General features: G+C 42.0%; 1 protein-coding gene across 1 annotated transcript in view; it reads right to left on the bottom strand.

The window, feature by feature from the left end:
- LOC126294953 (ankyrin repeat domain-containing protein 65-like) overlaps window positions 1–20,540 on the bottom strand; it is a 110,428-nt gene extending 89,888 nt beyond the window's left edge. Inside the window, exon 1 of the mRNA XM_049987173.1 lies at window positions 20,464–20,540. The gene's annotated coding sequence lies outside the window, so the exon portion shown is untranslated. The remainder of the gene's footprint in view (window positions 1–20,463) is intronic.
- Window positions 20,541–24,717: the final 4,177 nt, after the last annotated feature.

Raw genomic sequence — 24,717 nt, 5'->3', positions numbered from 1 at the left:
GACAGAACCGTTAACCTAACAGATATTGTCTTTCCTAATGAAGAGCAGAAGCTTTTGGATAAGGGGATTACGCATAATCCGCAAACGAGCTTGCAAGATCGAGACATCAAGAGAATGATCGCAGAAGTTAAGGTAGCATGTAGGGACGCTAAGTTAACTAAATTCCAGGAGACATGTATCGCTATCAAAGCCAAAGAGGCGATTGAATGCGCGAAAAATTTACATAACGGTAAATATAGTGAGATGAGGTTAGTGAAAGAAATTAACTTAAAATTGGATTCTAACAACGCAGTCGACATTAAGTCAGATAAGGGCAGTACCTCAGTTGTGATTTACGAAAAGGAATAAATAAGACAATGCTGTTTTTACAGGAAAATGGAATTAAAGAAGTCAAAAAAGATTTAACAAAGAAGTTTCAGACAGATTTAAAGGCAAGGATAGAAGCAATACAATGTTTATTCACTCCAAATGAAAAAGCTAGATTAGTAAAGATGAATCCAAGAACACCAGAAGCAAGAGCGCAAATAAAATTGCACAAGGAGAACAAACCAATGCGTGTTATTTGTAATGGGAAGGAAGCCGTTAATGAGCTCTTGAATAGGGCTTTATACCGTAAGATAAAATCTGCGTATAAATACGAGCAAGTTTACAACGTAAAAACTAGTGTGTGTTTCGCGAACGAAGTGAAGGACATTGGAATCCCAGAGGATGCTGTTCTAGCCTCCTTGGACGTCGTGAACCTCTACACTAATGTACCAATACCGGAAACTTTGTAAATCATAAGGAAAAACCTGATAAAAATGGGTCAATGAGCATGGGTGAAATCGTCGAACTCGTGAATATGCCAGAGCTCACATTGACTTTTAATAGTTTTATCTTTAACGATAAAGCTTTTATTCAAGATGAAGGTTTAGCTATGGGAAACAGTCTGTCAGGCATTTTAGCTGAAATTTTTATGAATGACTTTGAGGTCAAAGTTTTTAGCTCTTTTCCAGAAAGGAGAAGTTAATTTATTACAGAGGTTATGTTGACGACACTATTTTATTATTCAAAGGAAAAAAGGGAGACGTAGAGGAAATGACTAAAGTTTTAAACGAGCAGCATCCAAAAATTCAATTCACCCTGGAAATGGAAAACAATAGGGCGATTAACTATTTAGACTTGACCTCCAGAAAGGAGGGAGGCAGGCACGTTTTCGGCGTCTATAGAAACGACACTTGCTCCGACAACAGCATAGAAGCGACGTCGCACCACCCGGCACAGCATAAAAGAGCGTACTTTCATGCAATGTGCAACAGAGTCCTCAGGTTGCCACTACGGGAAGATGAGTTGCAGAAAGAACTAGGTATTATTAAGCAAGTAGCAGCAGCTAATGGATACAGGACACAAGGTGTTACACGTATGTTTAACAAGATCAAAAACAAATCCGCGGGTATCAGTAGCGATTCTAGGAAAATTAAAGTTAAGAAGAAGTTTGTCACCCTGACATACAAAGGGCGTGTGTCAGAAAGAATTCCTAAATGCTTTCCAAAAAACATCGCAGTGGCATTTCAGAATGAAGGGCAAATGGCACATAGACTAAGAGATAAACCAGCAACGACAAAACAAATGAAATACAATAATTCCGGAGTATATAAGATTGAATGTGCTGAACGTGACAGTTATTATATAGGACAAACAGGGCGGAGTTTTGAAATTCGGTACAGGGAACATTGCAGTCATAGCAATAGAACAGCATTTGGAACAAATGTAAAAGAGAGTAGACATGAATTGAGTAATATAAATGAACAAATGGAGGTGCTACATGAATCTCCAAAATGTCTCTGTCTCAACGCTTATCAAAGAAAAACCCCAGGCCTACTATTTAATGAGCAAAGAGATTTTATGCGCAGGAATTATTATGAGATTTTTCAAGACCTGTTTTAGGCTTACTCTTGAAAGCAACAGCACGCCCCAGTAAGAACCAGCTACAGCGGCACGGCCCTCAGCGTACTGGCGGCGAGGTGAATTGGGTGCGGCGGGAGAGGAGTTGGTGTGGCGTTGTATACGTTCTGACGTTAGGGAAATCCACTCCACCACCAATCAAAACGAAGAAGAGGAAACGCACATTTTCAAAAGAATATCTACATTTTAATTATATTTTATGTTTCTTTAGTAAGAAATTTTAAATTAGTGTAAATTTTTCGTTTCATGGTCACTCAAAAAAGATTATTCATACGTTATTACCTTAATAATTGTTTTATTAAAAAGAATATTCACCATTAATATATGCGGTGAAATAACAGATGCACAATTGTTATAGGTAGAGGGCACTTTTTACTGTTACCAACCACTGCAATATATGATCTGAAAATGGGCAGGTAGCCCGAAACCGGTAATTGAAAATAAAGAATAGCGATCGGAGACTGAAACGCCATATTTTAACAATCAGTACTACTCGGATTTGTTTTTAAACAAGGTGAAGCCAGCCATGAAAGAGAGACGCCGTGGACCTCAGAGGACATGTGTGATTCTCTAGCAAGACAACAGACATCCTCATTCTGCTTAACTAATCCCTGAAACCACCAACAAAGTTGTCTAGGAAGTTCTGCCTCATCTCCCTTACAGTCCTGGGGAGTTGGTTCAAACAAAAAAAAAAAAAAAAAAAAAAAAAAACTTGTAGCCCTTTGGAACAAGTATATGTTGGAAATCAGAAAAATGATTGTCTTGTAAAAATAAACGCTTTTTTCTTCAGACCAATTTGTCTCTTTAATTATTTAGTGACCCTCGTACAACAAATGCACTAAAGACACTGCCTACAATACCATCTTCCACCCTCTGCAGCAGTGCTGTTGTGCAGTATGTGTCCCTACGAGATAGGATTGACGTAGGAGGACGTAAAGGAAGTTAAAAGAATGGCTGCTGCTTTCTTTATTTTCACTGAACGCGGGCGCATGTAACGGTGTTGCAACGAGATCTTTTCTCTCCAAATCTCTCTTGCAAATACGAAAATGTCTTGTGGGAACCTACATAGGGAGAAATGACCATTGTAATAACATAAGACAAATCAGAACGCGCACGAAAATATTTAATGGCTGATTTTTTCCCGCGCGCTGCTCCAGAGTGGAGCGGTAAAGAGATAGTGTGAGGGTTGTTGTGTGGGACGTCCTCCAGGCACTCAGGCGTGACCAGCGGAGCATTGGCGCGCACACAGGTGGCTGACGAGGCAGCGGCAGGCGTCTCAGAGCCTCAGCTGAGACTCAAGTGGCGCTCGTTACACTCATCTGGACACCAGCGGAGGCGTGGGAAGCGGACGGAGCCGCGGTGGCCACGGAAGAGTGGCTGAGTAAGGGCCGGGAGATGGGGAGGGGGTTAGGGGGAGTGATGAGGAGGGCAGAGAGTGAGAGAGAGAGAGAGAGAGAGAGTGAGAGAGAGAGAGAGAGAGAGAGTGACCCCAACACAGAACAGAGATGGAATGTGGCGATGAGTAAAACAGGTGTGAACTTGCTCTGTAGAGCGAGGTGTCTGTTCAGGATGGGGCATACCTATAATCTACGTCTACATCATTCTCCGCAAGCCGCCTAATGGTGTGTGGCGGAGGGTACTTTCGGTACCACTGTTTGACCCCTCCAAATCAGTTCCACTCGCGAATACTGCGTGGGAAGAATGGTTTTCGGTGAGCCTCTGTATTGGCTCTAATTTCTCGACATTTCTCCTCGTGGTCAATGAGCAAAAGTGCTGTCCCAAGATTTCAATAGAAAATCTCTCTGTAATGCACAACGCATCCCCATAACGCTCTCTCGCCAGCTAAATGATCCCATGACAAAACTTGGATCTTAAACACGATCGAACACCTGTTAAACGACAGTAACATCCCTGTAATGGAGTGCCTTTGCACAGTCCTGACCTAATTTCTATAGATCACCTTTGGGATGTTTTGGAACGCCGACTTCTTGCCAGGGCTGACTGACCGACACCGATACCTCTCCTCAGTGCAGCACTCCATGAAGAGTGGGTTGCCTTTACCCAAGAAACCTTCCAGCAACTGACTGAATGTATGTGTGCGAAGCTGAAGCTGTCATCAAGGCTAAGGGTGGGCCAACACCATATTGAATTCCAGCATTACCGATGGAGAGCGAGACGAACTTAGAAATCGTTTTCAGCCAGGTGTCCAGATACCTTTGTTGACATAGTGCTTGTGCGTACTGAGGGACTGTAGTGTCAGTGGTTCATTTGTAGCGGTTATCGCTCATTAGGTGTGGCTCATGCAGCTTGTCTGTGTGCACTCTTTTTTGAATCTGCAGTCAGTAACTGTGCTGAGTGTGCTGAGTTGAGAGATGCATAGAGTGTGTAACTTCCATTGTAGACTACAAGCAAGCCCCACTGGCGAGGATGTACTCCTGTTGAACAACTTCAGTGATTAGGGAGGAGTTGCACTGTGCGCTGCAGGAAGCTGGACGGTTGTAGCCACGGATTGCTGCACACATTGGTCACAATTTATGCGAGCTATGGTGCCATATCCTACAGCATCCCAGAACGAAATCTGGGCAGATGTTGTACCTCCTGTGTCATTGGAAACAGTTGGGAAATGTGTGCTTGCAGTGGTATTCACATGACTTGTGCCTCTGGCCAGGCTACAGCTGACTCCGCGACACTGCCAAGCATGCCTTCTCTGGTGTAGCGAAAGAGTTGTATTATTTTGCTACACCATCAAGAGATATTCATTAAATACAAACTGACTTGAATTGTTGATACTACAGGTACACATTGAGTGATTATTACGGTTATAGATTTTCCTTAAAGAAAAACTTTAGAGATTTATTCTATCATGGCAAGCCTTATGTTTCCTTTTATTGGTATATAACATTTAAAGGCTCTTAATACTTAAGAACAAGAACATTAGTTAGTTCAATTTTGTGTTTCAACAACCAAGTATATCTCGAAATTTCAAGTTATTCCTGGGGGTATATATATATATATATTATCTTTTCTATTTATGTTTGATATACCCTTCTTTAGTGTGATCACCTGTCCCACTAACTCCTACTCAACTCTTTCTTATTGCATCATAATTGAATCACCCTGTTTTTGGGTAAGTACTGCACAACTTACTTTTATTTGTATGTGCGTGTTACCCACCCTCAACTATTTCATAAAAGTTGTACAGACCACGTCTACTCTGAATTGACCCAACCTATGATATAGCTCAGTCACTCCAGGGTCTGCCTAGCCACATAATATCCAATCACTCCAGAGTCCACATTCTTTGTAAACTTTATTTTTGTCAGACAGTACTGATCAGCATTTTCAACAAGTTTATTGATCAGGAATGAAGAGGTATGTTTATAGTTTGGTTGAATTTTACTCTGTTCTGATTTCTACTTTTTTTTCTTATGTCTCTGTGTTCTTTGCCCCACAGTATCAATAATTATTTTCCTTTGCATTTCTCTCCCACAAGTGTTTCTGATGTGCATCGATAATACTTCCTATTTTAATCCACCAAGTTCTTTTAACATAATTTATGTGGATCATTTAGTGTGTCATTCATTATTTCATTGATATCCTTTTTCCACTCAAAAACATGTCTAAACCAAATTGCATCACTTGGGTCCATGTCCTTTGCGTCAAGAGAGTAGGAAACTGTCCTGTTAAACGCTTTCATACTTCTGTTTCCTCTTCTGAGGGCAGTCCAGTTTGTCCATTCTCATCATACATGAAATCCCTGCCAGTGCAATCCTACTGTTGTAGGCTATAAATTTTACTATATAGACAGTAAAGTGAAGAGATCCTTTGATAGGACCTTTGTGTACAGACAGAGGAAATATAGATTTGGTACTCTTAATGAAGAAGTAAGAAAAGGAAATAGAGTTACAGGTATGTTAGGATCAAAGAAGATAAGAAGGCAGTAAGTAGCCAATAGAGGGATTTCCCTACCACTTCCCAAGCCATGGACTCATCTGCTGGAGGGAGATATTGTTTGGCATTCCCGACAGAATGGACTTGCCACAGCTTCACCATAGCAGACACCCCAAAACTTGATCCTAACGAACACCTATGAAATGCAATGGAATAAGAAAGTATATTCACCTGAAGTCATCATCAAAAATCAGTATAATTTCTGTGATCAGCGTATTTATCGGTCAAAACTCGATAGATGTGATATCACTACCCACATTAAGTTCCCCTAAAAATATTTCACAAATCCACTCTTTGTTTTTACCTTGTGATGGTAAGTAACCTGCCCCCTTGGTCAGCAATCTTACTCTAAAAGAATACTTAGCAGCTGATTAAATAACAATTAACAGTATTTGTTTACACACTTTCACCATTTAGAACAATTGTTGTTGTTATTGGGTTTCTTTCTCATATACCACTTTAACATGCAGATGTTACGTGATCCCTTTTCTTGACCCACCAAACTGCTTTGGGATGTGGAACATTTAAAACTTCATAAGGACCACTAAAATTAGGGAAATAATTGGCTGTTTCTTTCTTCAAATTTGAGGTATAGTGTACTTCCTTAACCAGTACCACGTCATCCACATGAAAATTAGGTGTATTAGCTTTTTAATTATATTTCTGCATGTGTTTTTCTGCTGCTCATTGTAAGTTTTCTTTTACTTCAACATCTAAGTTGTCTCGATGCACATTATTGCCATTATATGGCCATGTACACAATTTAACAGTGGCTCATCTATGAATTTATCTTGCAGTATTTCTATGGGAGATAAACCAGTAAACAAATGTGGAAGTTCATTAAGTGTTACTAGGAACTCTGATATTTTCTGTGACCTAGTTGTATGTCTGCTCGAACAGTGTGTCCTACAAAACCTACCAATTTCTTTTATGATATGTTTGCAACGGTTGGATTTTGGGTTATATTTAGATATGGTTATGTGATATATTTCTCTCAATACCAAGAATTCCTTAAAGTTATAGCTTATTAAATATGGACCATCATTGATTAAAAGGCTGGTTTCCCGACATTGGCAAAATAATTATGCCTTGTTTTGGCGTGTTTGATTGACTATAAAGTTACATATTTCGACGAACATTTAACCAGTACACAAATATACGTAACTCCACCTCTACTAGTTGGCAAAGGCCAGTAAAAATTCAATATTGTCAAATCATGCAAATCATTTGGTATAGCCGGATACGTTGTATAGACTATGTATGCCCTTATTACATTCTATTATTTTCTGACAGGCCTGGCAATTTCGTATCACATGTGTGACTTTTTTCACAAACCTTTAAAATTCATATGTGATATACATATTCCAAAATGTCCATATCCATAGTGTATGAATGCCATTAACTGTAGTTCAGTACTTTGGGGAATATATAGTTTCTGTAAAGGAATGCTAAATGAGGATGGAAACTGCCAGGATGCGATGTATTATAACTCGTCCGAGTTTCCCAAGTGATTTATTATTTTTAGCTACAGTTCCCCCGTTCCTCTCTGTCTGCATCACCAGATCCTGCAATGCTGAGGACACCACTTTGTTAACTGTGAAACGGCTTGACGCAGAAAGGCTGCCTCAGTGACCCGTGCAACGCACTGCTGTGTGTCAGCCTTGTATGACCGGGCAGTTGTGACGAAGTCAAGATGCGCCGGCAGTCGACTCAATGGTCTCCATCCCTGCCTCAGCGTCGTTCGCTGGCAGCCCACTGCTTGCTTCTTCCACATCTATTTCCCCACACCGAAATGCTAGCTGAATGACAGAATACAAATTTTCTGGAGTCCCTTCACGCACTTTCCGCGACATATGCACAGGTAGCCCCTCCAAAAATACATCAAGTGCCTTTTGCTCGGCCTCCTGCAACAGAACACCATTCGCTCCATCGCTCTGACCCAAGGAGTAAGTATACTCGTTAATTTCTCTTATTCTGTCAGCAAATTTCCCTACCGTCTCCCCCTGCCTCTTCCTCATTGTATTCAACCTCTCCCTACAGTACCGTGTGATTTTCTGTTTGTTGTACGTCTGTAAAAGCCCCTCCTTCAACTGCTTTAACTTTCCTGCCTTCCTTAAGGCCCATAACACCTTACACATGCCTTCGCTTCACCTGTTAATCTAATCTCCGCTACATGTAACAACTGTTCATCAAATCAACCATTCATCACAGCTGAAGTTTCCAAGTTCTCCATACAAGAAAACACACATCCTCAAATGCCGGCCGCGGTGGTCTCGCAGTTGTAGGCGCGCAGTCCGGAACCTTGCGACTGCTACGGTCGCAGGTTCGAATCCTGCCTCGGGCATGGATGTGTGTGATGTCCTTAGGTTAGTTAGGTTAAAGTAGTTCTAAGTTCTAGGGGACTAATGACCACAGCAGTTGAGTCCCATAGTGCTCAGAGCAATTTTGAACCACATCCTCAAATGCCTTGCCAGAAGACGGAATAATCAAACTCATGGCAGCGGGATCAGTATCCAGCACCCTAGGCAAACGACTGATCAGATGTCGTTTCCTGCTCACTTCTAAATGTTAATTCACTCCTCAACTGCGTATTGCCCACTGTCAAATGTGCTACCTTTTCCAACAAAGCCCGTTACGCTTCTGGTTTCGACACACCTTGTGTCCCTGACCTGATGCGTACAGACTTTCCACTTAGAGCCCCAAATAATGTTCAAATCCTTCTACAGTCCATACAATGCCAAGTAACTTTTTCAGTGACTGTGTAATGTAACTTATATTTATCCAAGCTCCTATTTGCAAAAGAAATAGTTCTGTGTTCACCAAGTTCCTGTTTCAATTCAATCTGAGCTAACTGTGTGGCTATACCATATTTTGAGGCATTGGAAGCTAGTTTAAAAGGTTCACTCGGCCCTGGGTGTTTTAAAATCGGAGCCTTAACCAGTGCATCCTGGAAAGCTATGGCTGCATCATCGTTCCCTACTCAGAACACACAGTTGGTTCATTTCTTGCCTTTGTCTATACTTTCTATAAGAGCCGGCTAAACTTAGAAACGAATGTAGCTATTTTATGTTTCTTGGTTCTGAACACTCCTTGATTGCTCTAATTGTTTTAGGGTCAGGTTTAATACTGTTCACTCTTACAAGAAGTCGTCTGAACTTCTTGTCTACTGAAATGTGACTTACATACTTTGATAGTGATACCATTTCCTCAAAACTTGTTTAGGGTTTTAACCAAATCTTACATGTTCTTCCTAGTTGCTTGAATCCAAAAGGATAACCTAAATGTTCACTGAGTACCTGAAGCATCCCTCTCTGTAAACTTTGACCTCGTGCTCTGATATTAAAATATTTCCTCTAACTAGGAGTACTTGAATCTGGTAAGATCTTCCATCACACAAAAATGTAGTATACCTGTATAGTTCAGGTTACTCACTTCATTTTATTTGCCAAAAACCAGATGCTGAATCCATTAAGGTAAAATACGTAGCTTTTACAAATTTAGCTAATAACTCATCTATGGTGACAGGCCTGTCTCTTTCTGTTTCGATGTGTTCATTTAAAATCCTAACATCAAGAACAAGATGGGCATAGCCTGAAGTTTTCTTTACGACTAGTACAGGATTATTATAAGCACTAATTGTTGTCGATGTTGTTGATGTTGTCGGTTTCAGTCCAGAGACTTGGCCAGAAGATGGGTAGTATGACACTTCCTGAAACGTCGCGAGATATCAATGCTACCACCTGGCTGGAGACCTAAGATACCTTCATCAGTCCAGAGACTGATGTTCATCTTATATCGTCCTTTGAAGACACTGTCCATTATGCTCAACTGCTCTTCCAGGTCCTTTGTTGTCTCTGACAGAATAACATTGTTGTCAGAAAACGTCAGAGTTATTATTTTTTCTCCATGGATTTTCATTCCTACTCCAAATTTGTCTTTTGTTTCCTTTACTGCTTGCTCAATATAGAGACTGAATAAGATCAGGGGTAGGCTACAACCCTGTCTCACTCCCTTCTCAATCACTCTTTCCCTTTTGTACCCCTCGAAACTTATAACTGCCATTTGGTTTCTGTACAAATAGTAAATAGCCTTTTGGTCCCTGTATTTTACCCCTGCGTATTCTAGTAAACATTGTCAAAAGCTTTCTCGAAGTCTACAAATGATAGATATGTAGGTTTGCCTTTCCTTATCCTATCTTATAAGGTAAGTCGTAGGGGCAGTATGCCTTTCGTGTTGCAACATTTCTACATAATCCAGACTGATCTTCACTGACGTCAGCTTCTACCAGATTTTCTACTTGCCTGTAAAGAATTTGTGTTAGTGTTTTGCAGCTGAGACTTATTGAACCGGTAGTTCGACAACTTTCACACCTGTCAACAGCTTCTTTGTTTGGGATTGGAATTATTATATTCTTCTTAAAGTCTGAGGGTTTTTTGTCTGTCTGATACATCTTTTAACCAAATGGAAGAGAGTTGTCATGGCTGGCTCACCCAGGGCTATCACTAGTTCTAAGGAATGTTGTCCACTCCTGGACCTTGTTTCCAGTTGGGTCTTCCAGTACTCTGTCAGACTCTTCATGCAGTATCATATCTCCCATCTCACCTTCATCTATGTCCTCTCCCATTACCATAATTTGTTCTCAAGCATATCCCCTTGTGTAGTCCCTCTGTATACTGTTCCTACTTTCTGCTTTCCCTTCTTTGCTTAGGACTGGTTTTCCATTTGAGCTCTTGATATTCATATAGGTGGTACTCTTTGCTCCAACAGTCCCTCTACATTTGATATACAGGGTGGTCCATTGATAGTGACTGGGCCAAATATCTCACGAAATAAACATCAAACGAAAAAACTACAAAGAAACTCGTCTAGCTTGAAGGGGGAAACTAGATGGCGCTATGGTTGGCCCGCTAGGTGGCGCCTCCATAGGTCAAACAGATATCAATTACGTTCTTTTAAATAGGAACCCCCATTTTTATTACATATTCGTGTAGTACGATAAGCAATGTGATTGCTTTAGTTGGACCACTTTTTTCGCTGTGTGATAGATGGCGCTGTAGTAGTCACAAGCACGTGGTATCAGGTAACATTCCGTCAGTGCTTACGGTATTTGCTTCGTGATACATTACCAGTGTTAAAACGGACCGTTTACAAATTGCGGAAAAGGTCGATACCGTGTTGATGTATGGCAATTGTGATCGAAATGCCCAACAGGCGTGTGCTATGTGTGCTGCTCGGTATCCTGGACGACATCATCCAAGTGTCCGGACCGTTCGCCGGATAGTTACGTTATTTAAGGAGACAGGAAGTGTTCAGCCACATGTGAAACGTCAGCCACGTCCTGCAACAAATGATGATGCCCAAGTAGGTATTTTAGCTGCTGTCGCGCCTAATCCGCACAACAGTAGCAGACAAATTGCGCGACAACCGGGAATCTCAAAAACGTAGGCGTTGAGAATTTTCTAACCTACCTGCCCAATTAAGGTATCTGGCATTCCACGGTCTTACCCACAGAATGCGTTTTGTTTCTCTTGATAACAACGTACTCCTGAGTAGCCCCTCCCAGAGATCCGAATGGGGGATTATGTTACCCAAGAGCACACCACCATCATTTTGCCATACAGTAAAGCTGCACACCTTTGGAAAAAATTATGGCTGTAGTTTCCCCTTGCTTTCAGTCGTTCGCTGTACCAGCACAGCAAGGCTGTTTTGTTTCATGTTACAAGGCCAGACCCGTCAATCATCCAGGCTATTGCCCCTGCAACTACTGAAAAGGCTGTTGCCCCTCTTCAGGAACGACACGACCTCTCAAAAGACACTCCTACATTGTGGTGGCACCCACAGTATGGCTCCCCACCAATCGCAAAATCTATGCTTTATGGACGGATGCAGTAACACTTTGCTCAATTATATGTTGGTCTATCATTTTATTAATTTCCTCCTTAGCAGCATTCTTGAGACTAGTTTCTACTGGATACAGTTTACAGAGGAAAGGTTCTGTCTTTTTCAGCTTAAAATTGCAAACATAACTGCTTATTTCGCAAGGTTTGTCCAAGGAGACATCGCTTTTGTCCAAGACATCGCTATATGCACTTAAAATGACATATAGCTCTTGTTTCTGTGTATCTGTCAATAAATTTGACTGGAATGCTTTTATTCGAATGTCTTTTCTGTGCTCATCGTGAACACATTCAGTACTCTGATCCAGTAATGCATCAGCGCTAGTTAGTGTGCATAACCTGTTTGAATGAAGGATTTCTGTATTTACAGCAGAACTTGGCTTAAAAGCTACTTGGATCCTATAGTCATCTACACTACATGTTAAAGTTATATAGGAAAAGTCAAGTATTACATGTTGCTTCAGCAAGTAACCAACTTAAAGCTAACAATAGTTTCCTATTTATGTTAGGTATTACTAATAAAGTTTTGGTGAAAGAAAGAGGTGCAATCTGTATTGGGATACTTGTTTCTCCTTAATTAACTTACCTTTATTTCCGACTACTGCGACTATGTACACACAAGTTACAGATAATATCGGTAATATTTCCTTCGTTTTGCATGTTGTAAACAACTCTCCGGATATTAGAGAAATTTCACTACCAGAATCTACATATATCTCTTCATTATTCCCACAAAAAACTTCAGATATTTTAGGTTCAAACATTTCCTCGTCATTATGGATTTCCTCCTGTAATTGCCCTTTTTAGTATGATGATGATGATTAGCCTTTGTTAGTAAATAGTCTGCTAAAGGTATATATTTTTCTACATATTAGCCCCATAGTGTTCAGTCACATCCTGGATATTGGCCCTGGACACAGGATTCTCATCATTTTCCGTGATAACTATCGGATAGCTACTTTAAATCGTAACTTTGTCAGTATTTAGAACCTCAACATTGGTGCACTAGACTGTGTCGTTGGGTTACTTTGGGGTATGAACACTTGAGTCTTAACTTGGTTATTTTCATTTGATTTTATTTTTATCATGTAGTTACTGTGTAACCTATAGAAATAATTTACCTTTTTTTAAATTGAATGTACTTGAACTTTCAAATGGCTACCCAATGTTTTTATTACTGTTTCTCTCCTGCTCTCGCTGTGTTTTGTTCTTCTCTGTATTTAATGTGTCTACCTATTCGATAAGGAATAGTAGATCAATATTTCTTTTCTGACATACATAGCCTACATATCAACAGTTTAACTAAGTGTGTTTCATCTAATACATCGTCTACATACTCTTACTTTGTCTTAGTGAAATGCCAAAAGCTGTAATGTTAGCTTCTCTTGGGTACTGTAGAACCAGAATTTCCTCTTAAACCTCTTCTGAAAACCCTACTGTGTTTTAAAATCTTCAATATGAGCACTACCCCATTCTGTTGCGTCTTTGGGTAAATATGCTAACACGAAATCTATCTTCTTTTGATCGCTTCACTTACTAGGTAATTATACATGAAATACTCTTCAGAAATAGATTGGGTGAACTTCTCCCTATGCCTTAAACTTGGGGGAACTGTTTCGCCAAATGTAGGTCGCTGCCCAATTCCAATCTTCTACCAGATCGACAGGGAAACCTACATCATTTCCAATTTGTTTGTTTTGCAACTTTTTTTAGTGTCTATAATTGCACTCCAAACTGTTTGTAGCTCTTCTTGGCAATTGTTTAGTATTACGCTACAAAAGTGGATGACCTATTCTGCAAACTGATGATATCTAACACTACGAAAATGTTACTTATACTCTGCATATGCTGCTTGATGCACTCCATCGAATAAGTTTTCTGTGAGACTGTTAACCTTGGTGGCAACATCGGTTTACTTTGTTGCCTGCTCTGTTATTCGAGCTGTGAAGTCCCCCATATTGCTTCATTATCCTACTATCCACATTTTCTTGTATTATGTCCTGTTTTGCATTAAACTTAACAACTACAATGTCTTCTATTGTAGCCCTTTTAGTATCCAGTTCATCTGTTAACCCTGCCGCGGGCGCGTGGCGGCATACAGTGCCGCCAATTTTGTTTTCGTTCAATAATTACGTGAGCGGGCCGAGCACACAACAGTGGCGCTAGATACGCTCCGGTTGTTCAGTCAGGCGCCAAACTACCTCACTGCGCCGTCATTATGCCCGTCGCAACAGCTGTGACTCACCCGCGAAGCGGGCGACAGCACCGAGACTGCACTGCGTACCGCACGCGCCAGCTGATGTAAGTACATGTAGCTGTACCACTGTCGAATGTTTTGATGATTAGAAGCTCTGTTTTACAACTCTGTGGGTGAATGATGATTTAGTTATTAACATTGCTTTGGTATTCGAATTATTGTATCGTCTCCCACGTCCGCACAAAGGAAAGGACTAAAACCAGGAGAAAATTGGGCGTCTTCTTATGCAGTCATCTGGCGAAGAAGATTACGCAGATTTCTCTGACAGCGAAGAGGAAGCAGAAATAATTGAAACTGTAGATCATTCCGGCGAATCTGAGCAGTCATGCGTTGACAGGAATGAAGTGAAAGGAATGCCACATGATGATTGCCATTTTTGTATTGGTTAGGACCAAGAAACTTTGTGGATAAATAACCCGTTAGCACTACCAGGGAAACCAAAACGTAGGAATATAATCAAAGTCCTATCTGGCCCAAAACGCAATGGTAGAGAAGCTAAAACTGAAATTGAAAGTTTTCTCAAATTATTTGATCCTAAGATAATTCATTTTGTCCTTGAAAACACGAACAAGTACATAAATAACAAGAGATCACCTGTGAATTACTCAAGGGCTACACATTGCAAAACTACTTCTGCTTCTGAAATAATAATTCCTAACCAGTAGAATTTCTGAATCCCCTCTCTGTAGGTGGTTTTCTGCCACACAAATTACAATTAAATTTAAGTATGTTGTTCTTCTTACTAGAAATATAAATAGAAAATAATCATTATTTAATGGATCAAAGTGCAATTCAAACGTTGACATGTATTATAATGCATTTGACTTCCCAGTTTTAATCACACGAAAAAGCGAATTTTGATCCACATGTGTGTATGTTTAAGTAATTAGTATTTCACCTTTTAAGTTTTAAAGAACACGATTCCCAATTATTCCTGTATTTGATATTGACATTAATAATCCACAAAGACAAACAATCAGAACTGTATGGATTTCATTAACAGAAGCAGCTAGAAGTACAGGCTGATTTTTTGATGTTTTGGAGTTCTGTATTTGTGAACGTACTCTTCAAGCACATTTACTGACTTATGAAAGTATATTTACTATAAATACTTTACAATAAATTTTGTGTTGCCCATTACTTAATAAACTCCACTGGTCAAATTTCGACCATAGGTGATACTAGGATTCATTAAGACTTGTTACTTCATCCTTCACTTTATCAACTTTCAGAGGAACAATTTTCAATTCATTCTTATCTCTCGTAGCTAATTGACCACTTTTTGCCATGGCTGTATACCATGCCATACAGTTACAACTGCTGTTACCATGAGCAAACACCATATCTGAAGGAGTGGAACGCCTAATCCTATTAATGGTATGGTTGAGGGCTGTGTGGAGAAAACGAAGCACAATTTTTTATAAAGAAGGTATGTAAAACTTTTTACCAATTACTAATCATATTGTGACCTCTTTGTAGTACATACCAACTTAAACAAACGGACCTGACAATCATGTGACACCAACCTCCTGCTCTGTCATCCTCTGCCGTATGGTGGTACTGAGGAGATCCTCACTGTGGCAGGAAACCCAGTCCAGATGAATTAGACGTAATTGTGTGGATACTGCATGCTCCACCAACAGACATTAGTTTCAAACAAGCAGCCAATAATAAGTTCAAAAAGTTTATCACATCACTAAAAATCATCAACTGTGTGGTTATTATGGAGTTAGTAGAAAAATGTTTAAATTTTATGCTAAGTTGACAGGATTACCGCAAATATTTTTGTGTAATCAATCAGTGACTTGAAGCATTTTTTCTGACACTAAAATGTGCTGTAGGGGCAGTTTCTATATGAACTGGAGATAATTGAAAACCTCTAGTTACACACGTTTTTCACTCCTTCCATTCTTTTAAAAAGTCTGTGCGAAAGAGGCTGTAATAGAATACTGACATGTTTAGCTGAGCAGAACTTGTTAACTGTCTCACAATTGGCTTTCGTTAAGTCTGCTCCACAGAGAAATAAGTGGAAGACCTCACAAATTAAGTGTTTGCAGGGCTAATTAAGAAATATTATCTTACAGATATGTTTGGTAACATTCCAAAAACTCTGAATTGTGTGAATCACAGAATTCTACTTGGAAAACTAATGAGTTGTGGCGTTAATGACATCGCTCTTCATTAGAAGGATTCTGACCTTCGTAACTTGAAAGATGGGGTTCCACAGGAATGATAATTACCTCAGAGTGGGTGTAGGTTGGAGGGGACATAAGATTTGAGGTCTTACAAAGGTGGACACTGGGCAGACTCTTGTTGTTAACCTATGTAAGTGATTTTCCAGTGACTCTAAAGTGCAGCCCAAAATATGTAATCTTTGCTGGTGGTGGAAGCACGCAAATCAAGCATCTTAATTCACCCAGGACAAGGTTGAATGAGAGCTGAATATGGTAACATGCATTTTGCCGGTGATCATTTCATTCTAAATATCACAGTCGTTCACATTGAGCGATTTGAAACAATGACCTGATGCTAACGGGAATAGACTTTAATGACCACAAACTAAATGGTACATGGTGTTTAAAAATCTTTGGGTTCCAAATGGATAGATAGTTAATATGGAGTCAAAATATAGGTAAACTAATTAAGATGCTCGGTTCAGCACGATTTGCGCTTAGAAGCATCTGTCAATGTATTGCCGTGAAGCCAAGACTGTGGACATAGTTAGCCGGCCGCGGTGGTCTCGCGGTTCTAGGCGCGCAGTCCGGAACCGTGCGACTGCTACGGTCGCAGGTTCGAATCCTGCCTCGGGCATGGATGTGTGTGATGTCCTTAGGTTAGTTAGGTTTAACTAGTTCTAAGTTCTAGGGGGCTAATGACCACAGCAGTTGAGTCCCATAGTGCTCAGAGCCATTTGAGCCATTTTTTTGTGGACATAGTTAGCATAATTTCGCTGTCCCTTGTGTGCCAGCGCACTTAAAGAAAGTAAAGTGGTTGTTCAGCAGGTGTGGACAGTAAGATTACTGTTACAAGTGGATTGACTTGCTACACTCACTTCCCAATATTTTCATTCCTTATTGGTTTATGTCACTGACAATAAAAATCCGTTTCAGCTCTGCTGTGATTTGTACAATGGCAATGTAAGACATCATAACAGCATAAAGATGGACTTTTCCTTCTTGTCCGGGATTCAGAATGGAGTTACGGACCTCGATGAGAAGATACTCAACAAACTTCCATCTAATATGAAACAGAAAATTATGAATCCCTAGCATTTCTAAAATAAAATACTTTCATCATTAGCCACTCTCTTTACAAGGTATCAGTATACCTACAACAACGAATTCAAATGCTCCATCACCCACATGAGTAGTAGCAGTGTTCGTTGCGAAGCGGACTGTCAAGTATTAAGATGCTGTAAATAGGACAGAGTTTTTGTATATATGTGTAAGTACTTACTTATATATATATTTCTGAAAAAAAAACACTGTAGTGAAGCGAACATTGAACTATCAGCAGCAGATGAACAAATCGTTCAAATGGCTCTGAGCACATCTGAAGTCATCAGTCTCCTACACTTAGAACTACTTAAACCTAAGTAACCTAAGCACATCAGACACATACTTGCCCAAGGCAGGATTCGAACCTGAGACTGTAGTAGCAGCGCGTTTCTGGACTGAAGCGCCTAGAACTGCTCGGCCACAGCGGCCGGCAGCAGATAAACAACATCTGTCTGGTGTAACCTAGGAGGCTGCAACTCTCTTCAAAGCAGCACCGTTCTTTGTGATTTACTTGATCAAATTTACATGGCGTAAGCTTGACACCTTTAACCAGTACAGAGACGGTCTGTTGTTAGTGCAGTACACAGCCCAACTGTCTGTGATTTCCCTGTACTTTGTTACTGTGTACCATGCATCATCTCACGTCCCTGAAAGTTCTCCTTCCTGATGGAACCTACAGAGCACGACGGCTGAACAAGTACACCTGGTTTGAGAGTCATCAGATGTTGCTGTAAACGTGCATTATATCTAGACCCATTGAGACTGATAGGTACCTACTGCCCAGAATTTCCACGAGTGGTGGAGACTAATATGTTCCTACAAGGTGTGTTACATTTTCCTACATCTGAATACTATCTACATCTACATCTACATAAACACTCCGCAGGCCACCGTACGATGCGTGGAGGAGGGTACCGTGTATCACTACTTGTCATTTCCTTTCTTGCTCCACTCGCAAACAGAGCGAGGGAAAAACGACGGTTCTCTACAGTTTGTCAATAGTGTTTCACTAAAAGAACGTCGCCCAGACATTTAAATGCCTTGACTGTATCGAGCAGGGCGCTAGCAATACTGTATGCGAACATTACAGGTTTGATCTAACTACTCACCAACATTAAATGACGTTATTCCACGTTTAGGGCTTGCTGCCATTCATAGCACCAACTGGAAATTTGTCTAAGTCCTCTTGTAGCTTCCTGGACTTACTTAACTTCGACATTTCTACCCTCTGCCACGGCGTCATCAGCATCAAACGCAGATTGCTGCCCACCCAGTCAGCCAAATCTTTAGTGTAAACAGAGAACAAGACAAGTGTATCCTATCGACGTGAAAGTTTTCTGGGTATGGTACGGCGTCATAATGTGTCAAACTACTGATGATGGAGAATAACCAACGTTTCGGCCACCGTTACAGCGGTCTTCGTCTGGATCTACTGACCGGTAAACCCAGAAGAAGGCCGCTGATACATGATGACGTTTGATACATTATGACGCAGTACCAGAACCACAAAACCTTTGTGTCGACTGACTGTGGCCGCGGAAACCTACGCTACTATACGTGTATTCTAGTTTCTGTAGTTTTTGACTTGAAAGGTACCAGGAGAAAAATTATCGCGGATTGGAGGTACTACGCTACGACAAGTCTTCAGAATATAGAGCGACGTTCAGTTGCGAAAATAATGTCTGTGAATGGTGAAATAGTTCCCTGATTTCACGACAAAATCCGTGTGGTTCTAGGCGCTACAGTCTGGAGCTCCGAGACCGCTACGGTCGCAGGTTCGAATCCTGCCTCGGCTATGGATGTCTGTGATGTCCTTAGGTTAGTTAGGTTTAAGCAGTTCTACGTTCTAGGGGACTGATGACCTCAGAAGTTGAGTCCCATAGTCTTTAGAGCCATTTTGAGCCACGAGAAAATGGCTGTGGGCTGTCACTGCTACCAGTCTGTATATCCACTGCATGTCTAGCTTTCTTCAGACTCATGCAGAATTGATAATTTTACGGCAGGACAGTGTGCTGTCGACTTGCGAAGTTCATTTATTTTCCGAGTGACGATCGGAAGGGGACACAAGTCCAATGCTGTGCCCATCGTTGTGTTGGTGATGGATTCCATTTTAGGGAAGATTCAAAAGACTTTGGAAAACCTCAAGGCGCTCACACAGGAGCCGAAACGCAACGGCTTTAGGGTAGTATCTGACAAGGTAGAAAGCAACACTGAACGAGGAGGAGCGTTGGAAGGTCAGGAACAACAACGGCAGTGGATGCACACGCGTCTTATGTTCAGCAAAGGTAATGCAATGTTTATTCAGTAGCGTTAAACACTACGGAAGGTGTTTCTAATGTCTAACTCCGTATTCAGTATAGGAATAACATCTCTGTAGAAAATTCTGGTTCACTCTCCCAAGGATAGATGGTAACGAACTAACCTCTTAATATGCTGTGCTTTGTCTAAACCCCAATGTGAACACCTTCAGGCCTGCACAAAACTGTTGAGTAAGGAAGACATTTGATAAACCTAAGAAGCGTGTGCATTCATTGTCTTGGTGCCCGTAGCACTCGAAAGCTTTCTCTGCTTCAGATTTACTGCCGACACAAGTTCACATTTTTATGTTGTTGTATTTCGACTTGTCTGTCAGCTCCTTCATTTTATGCACAGTCTTTTGAGTTGCTCTGTGTACCCTAATCCTACTTCCAAATTTCCTGCATATTCTTAGCAAATATAGGAAAAAATGGATGAAAACGTCTGCTATATACTGCCACTCTATGTAATGGTTCCATCTTGTCTCTGCTGTTCCTTCTGTCCTGCAGACCTGACATGCCTACATGAAACATAACATTCGTTTCGAAACCTGTTCGAAAAACACGTGGCACATAAATATTGCTTCTAGCGCTATTATTTGAACTGTGCAGTAAGAAGTGAATGAGCAGAAGTGAAAGCATACGGGAATGCATCACAAGAGCTGTTGCGCTACAGGTCGTGGAGAGAAGTTAAGAAAAAGAGAAATAATCTCGGTTCTTTCTTTAGGTTCCCTCAGCTCCAACAGACACTGCTTTTAAGGGTGTGTAACACACAGAACAGGTGATTACTGAGTCAAGTGAGAGCCAGGCACAGCGCACGGCGGTAACAGGCGGGCACTCACCAGACGCGTCCCGCGGTGCAGCAGCCAGCGCAGTGGCGGTCGGCCGCTATGCCGCCTCTCGCCCTCAAGCCCTGGCCACGGCTGGGCCGGGCTGCGGGCCGCCGCCCCCCCCCCCCCTCCCCCCCTGCCGCTGCCATAGCCGTCCCTCTTCCCCCCCCCCCCCCCCCCCCGCGCTCTTAGACTGACGATTTCGCAACACCTCACGCCACAGACGTCAGGGCCACACTGGTGATTACAGCGAGTGCTCTCCTGCGCGTTGTAAACCCGCGGTCTCTGCCGATTCGACTCCGTGCCCACCACGAGCTTTTCTTCCCATCCTAGTGACCTTCAGTCATATCCTATGAGATACGTACTCCAGGCAGATCATTAATCACAGGACAAGTCACGCACGTGACATTACACTACCACTTCATAACGTGTAAAGGAAACTTTGACATTAGACTTGGCCAGCGTTTCTACACTCCTGGAAATGGAAAAAAGAACACATTGACACCGGTGTGTCCGACCCACCATACTTGCTCCGGACGCTGCGAGAGGGCTGTACAAGCAATGACCACACGCACCGCACAGCGGACACACCATGAAACGCGGTGTTGGCCGTTGAATGGCGCTAGCTGCGCAGCATTTGTGCACCGCCGCCGTCTGTGTCAGCCAGTTTGCCGTGGCATACGGAGCTCCATCGCAGTCTTTAACACTGGTAGCATGCCCCGACAGCGTGGACGTGAACCGTATGTGCAGTTGACGGACTTTGAGCGAGGGCGTATAGTGGGCATGCGGGAGGCCGGGTGGACGTACCGCCGAATTGCTCAACACGTGGGGCGTGAGCTCTCCACAGTACATCGATGTTGTCGCCAGTGGTCGGCGGAAGGTGCACGTGCCCGTCGACCTGGGACCGGACCGCAGCGACGCACGGATGCACGCCAAGACCGTAGGATTCCTACGCAGTGCCGTAGGAGACCGCACCGCCACTACCCAGCAAATTAGGGACACTGTTGCTCCTGGGATATCGGCGAGGACCATTCGCAACCGTCTCCATGAAGCTGGGCTACGGTGCCGCACACCGTTAGGCCGTCTTCCGCTCACGCCCCAACATCGTTCAGCCCGCCTCCAGTGGTGTCGCGACAGGCGTGAATGGAGGGACGAATGGAGACGTGTCGTCTTCATCGATGAGAGTCGCTTCTGCCTTGGTGCCAATGATGGTCGTATGCGTGTTTGGCGCCGTGCAGGTGAGCGCCACAGTCAGGACTGCGTACGACCGAGGCACACAGGGCAAACACCCGGCATCATGGTGTGGGGAGCGATCTCCTACACTGGCCGTACACCTCTGGTGATCGTCGAGGGGACACTGAATAGTGCACGGTACATCCAAACCGTCATTGAACCCATCGTTCTACCATTCCTAGACCGGCAAGGGAACTTGCTGTTCCAACAGGACAATGCACGTCCGCATGTACCCCGTGCCACCCAACGTGCTCTAGAAGGTGTAAGTCAACTACCCTGGCCAGCAAGATCTCCGGACCTGTCCCCCATTGAGCATGTTTGGGACTGGATGAAGCGTCGTCTCACGCGGTCTGCACGTCCAGCACGAACGCTGGTCCAACTGAGGCGCCAGTTGGAAATGGCATGGCAAGCCGTTCCACAGGACTACATCCAGCATATCTACGATCGTCTCCATGGGAGAATAGCAGCCTGCATTGCTGCGAAACGTGGATATACACTGTACTAGTGCCGACATTGTGCATGCTCTGTTGCCTGTGTCCATGTGCCTGTGGTTCTGTCAGTGTGATCATGTGATGTATCTGACCCCAGGAATGTGTCAATAAAGTTTCCCCTTCCTGGGACAATGAATTCACGGTGTTCTTATTTCAATTTCCAGGAGTGTATTTTTCGATACAGTGTATCGATATGTGGAACTGCTTCAGTGTTTCGGAACGGCTGTGGTTCACTGTTTCGAAACAGTGGTGTTTCATTCCGCCCCTGTCTCGGAGAACCGGACCAGATTAGATCTCGCGCCAGACACAGTATCGTTGTTTCAAAATAACGCTGTTTCAGTCCACCTGCGCTTGGAACACACTAATTGTATCGAAACAGTGATGTTTCATTCCGCTCTGTGTCGGACGAGATTCGGTCTCGTCACAGATACTGAAACACAATATACCACTTCGTGAAACACTTTCAAGAGTGTCGAAATCTTTTTGACAAGCAATAGCACGAAGCTTAAGATATACGAAAATAAAGCTTCGTTTCTAGCTGACTGTCCTATTCCGAAATGGCGTAACATCTGCTTTATAAACACTAACCAAACGACAAAAAAAACGCGTATTATTCACATTGAAAAAAAAGGATGTGAAAATCGTTCAGTTAAATTACACTTTTTTTATAATATACGATTCTCTGTTCATGTGCAGTAATCATATTAAGAAACGCAACTAAGCCTACAACATTTTGAATAAAAAAAGGCGTAGAGTGGCAGTTATTAGACATATACATAAATTTGGTTTAGGTATAACTGCAAGCAATCTGTTTGACATATCACTGATACTGTAATGGTGAACGGGAAGGGCTGGGAAGCATGTTGAATTTATAGTAACGGTTCGAAACACCTTGCAAGAGAAAAATATTTTTCTGTTGTATTTTGTTATTTATTCGAATTATTTGGCGTTCTTTCTGAGTCTATAGTGACTGTGTCTATTATCCACAATGATTCCCTTTGCGTGCATGGAAATTAGCAGGATGGGTATATGAGCCATACTAACGGAATGTGGGAATCCCAGTAGCATATCCGTTGTTTCTGTTGTTTGCTCCCACCTCCAGTTCCGTTCGTGGTGGTTCTTCTGTATGCAGCTGTGGCTGTCCTCAGCCAATTGAAGTCACACGGCACGAAAGCAGCGCATTTGCTGCAGGAAATACGAAACTGCCAAGACGCCTAAGTGATAGTTTCATACCTTCTGCGATATGATTAGCACTCTCGCACCTAATGTGTGTTTATATGGATATACTTACACAGTAGACATTCAAGATGATAAAATGTGTAGGTTTATTTGATTACAAAACACAAACTATTTCACTGTTTCGAAACAGCGTATCGGAACATTTCATTGTGCTGTTTCATTTGTTTCGAAACAGTTACATGTTTCAGCTTGCCCATCTCCATTTGACATTAATCTAAACGCTTAATGCTGCACCGGCTCCCAAGATATTTGCAGTAAAATACCTCTAAGGAGCCTACTTGGTAGAACAAGACTCAAACGAGAAACCTTATGAAACACAATTAATGGAGAAATTCTCATTTATAAATAACCTGAATTATCGCTTTCGCCTGCGAGAGCATTGTAAACAACATCGTTGGTTTGTTAGCGTTCCGTGATTTGTAGCATACTTGTAGATTTCGTGACTTTACTAATGATTTCTTTTCCTGATAGTAGGTTTGACTTCGGAAGGGCGGATTTTCAAATGAGGTGTACTTCCATTCTTAAAAAAAAGAAAAGACAGCCGCTATTGCTGCGAGATATCAGACAATATTAAGTTGTCTCAATATCCGCTCTTGTAAGAAACTGGATTTGTATTGAGTGTAGAAAAACATCCACTAGCGGTCACAATAAAAGGTTATTTTTTTGGCCGGCCGCTGTGGCCGTGCGGATCTTGGCGCTTCAGTCCGGAACCGCGCGACTGCTTCGGGCGCAGGTTCGAATCCTGCCTCGGGCACGGATATGTGTGATGCCCTTAGTTTAGTTAGGTTTAAGTAGTTCTAAGTTCTAGGAGACTGATCACCACAGATGTTAAGTCCCATAGTGCTCAGAGCCATTTGAGCCATTATTTATTCGTCACAAGACCGGTTTCGGGCTTGCGCCCATGTAAACATAGTGTATTTCACGGGTGCACATCACAATAGTGTAATTGTGAAGCTATGCTTTGTGAAACTGAAATATTGACGTGAAAATGACAATAAGTGTGCAACTAAGTGGCAAAGCTATCACTACAGCATAACCGTAATAATGGCCCTTCACCTTTATTGATCTCCAACAGTATAAACATCTACATGGATGTATAAACACTTGAAGTTGGGCGCAAGCCCGAAACCGTTAGTGTGACAAATAAATAACCTTTTATTCTGACTGGTGCGGAAATTTTCCTACACCCCATAAAGGAACAGTCACGGATGTCGACAGCATCCTCTATGGATAAAATTCATTGAATTTGTATTGCAGTAGTGGAGCACTGAGATGTACGTTTTTATTAAATATTAATTGTTAT

The sequence above is a fragment of the Schistocerca gregaria genome, chromosome 11, assembly GCF_023897955.1.
Source record: "Schistocerca gregaria isolate iqSchGreg1 chromosome 11, iqSchGreg1.2, whole genome shotgun sequence".
NCBI classification, from domain to species: Eukaryota; Metazoa; Arthropoda; class Insecta; order Orthoptera; family Acrididae; genus Schistocerca; species Schistocerca gregaria.
Note: the sequence above shows the minus strand (reverse complement) of the source record. Positions and strands in the feature narration are given on the sequence as shown.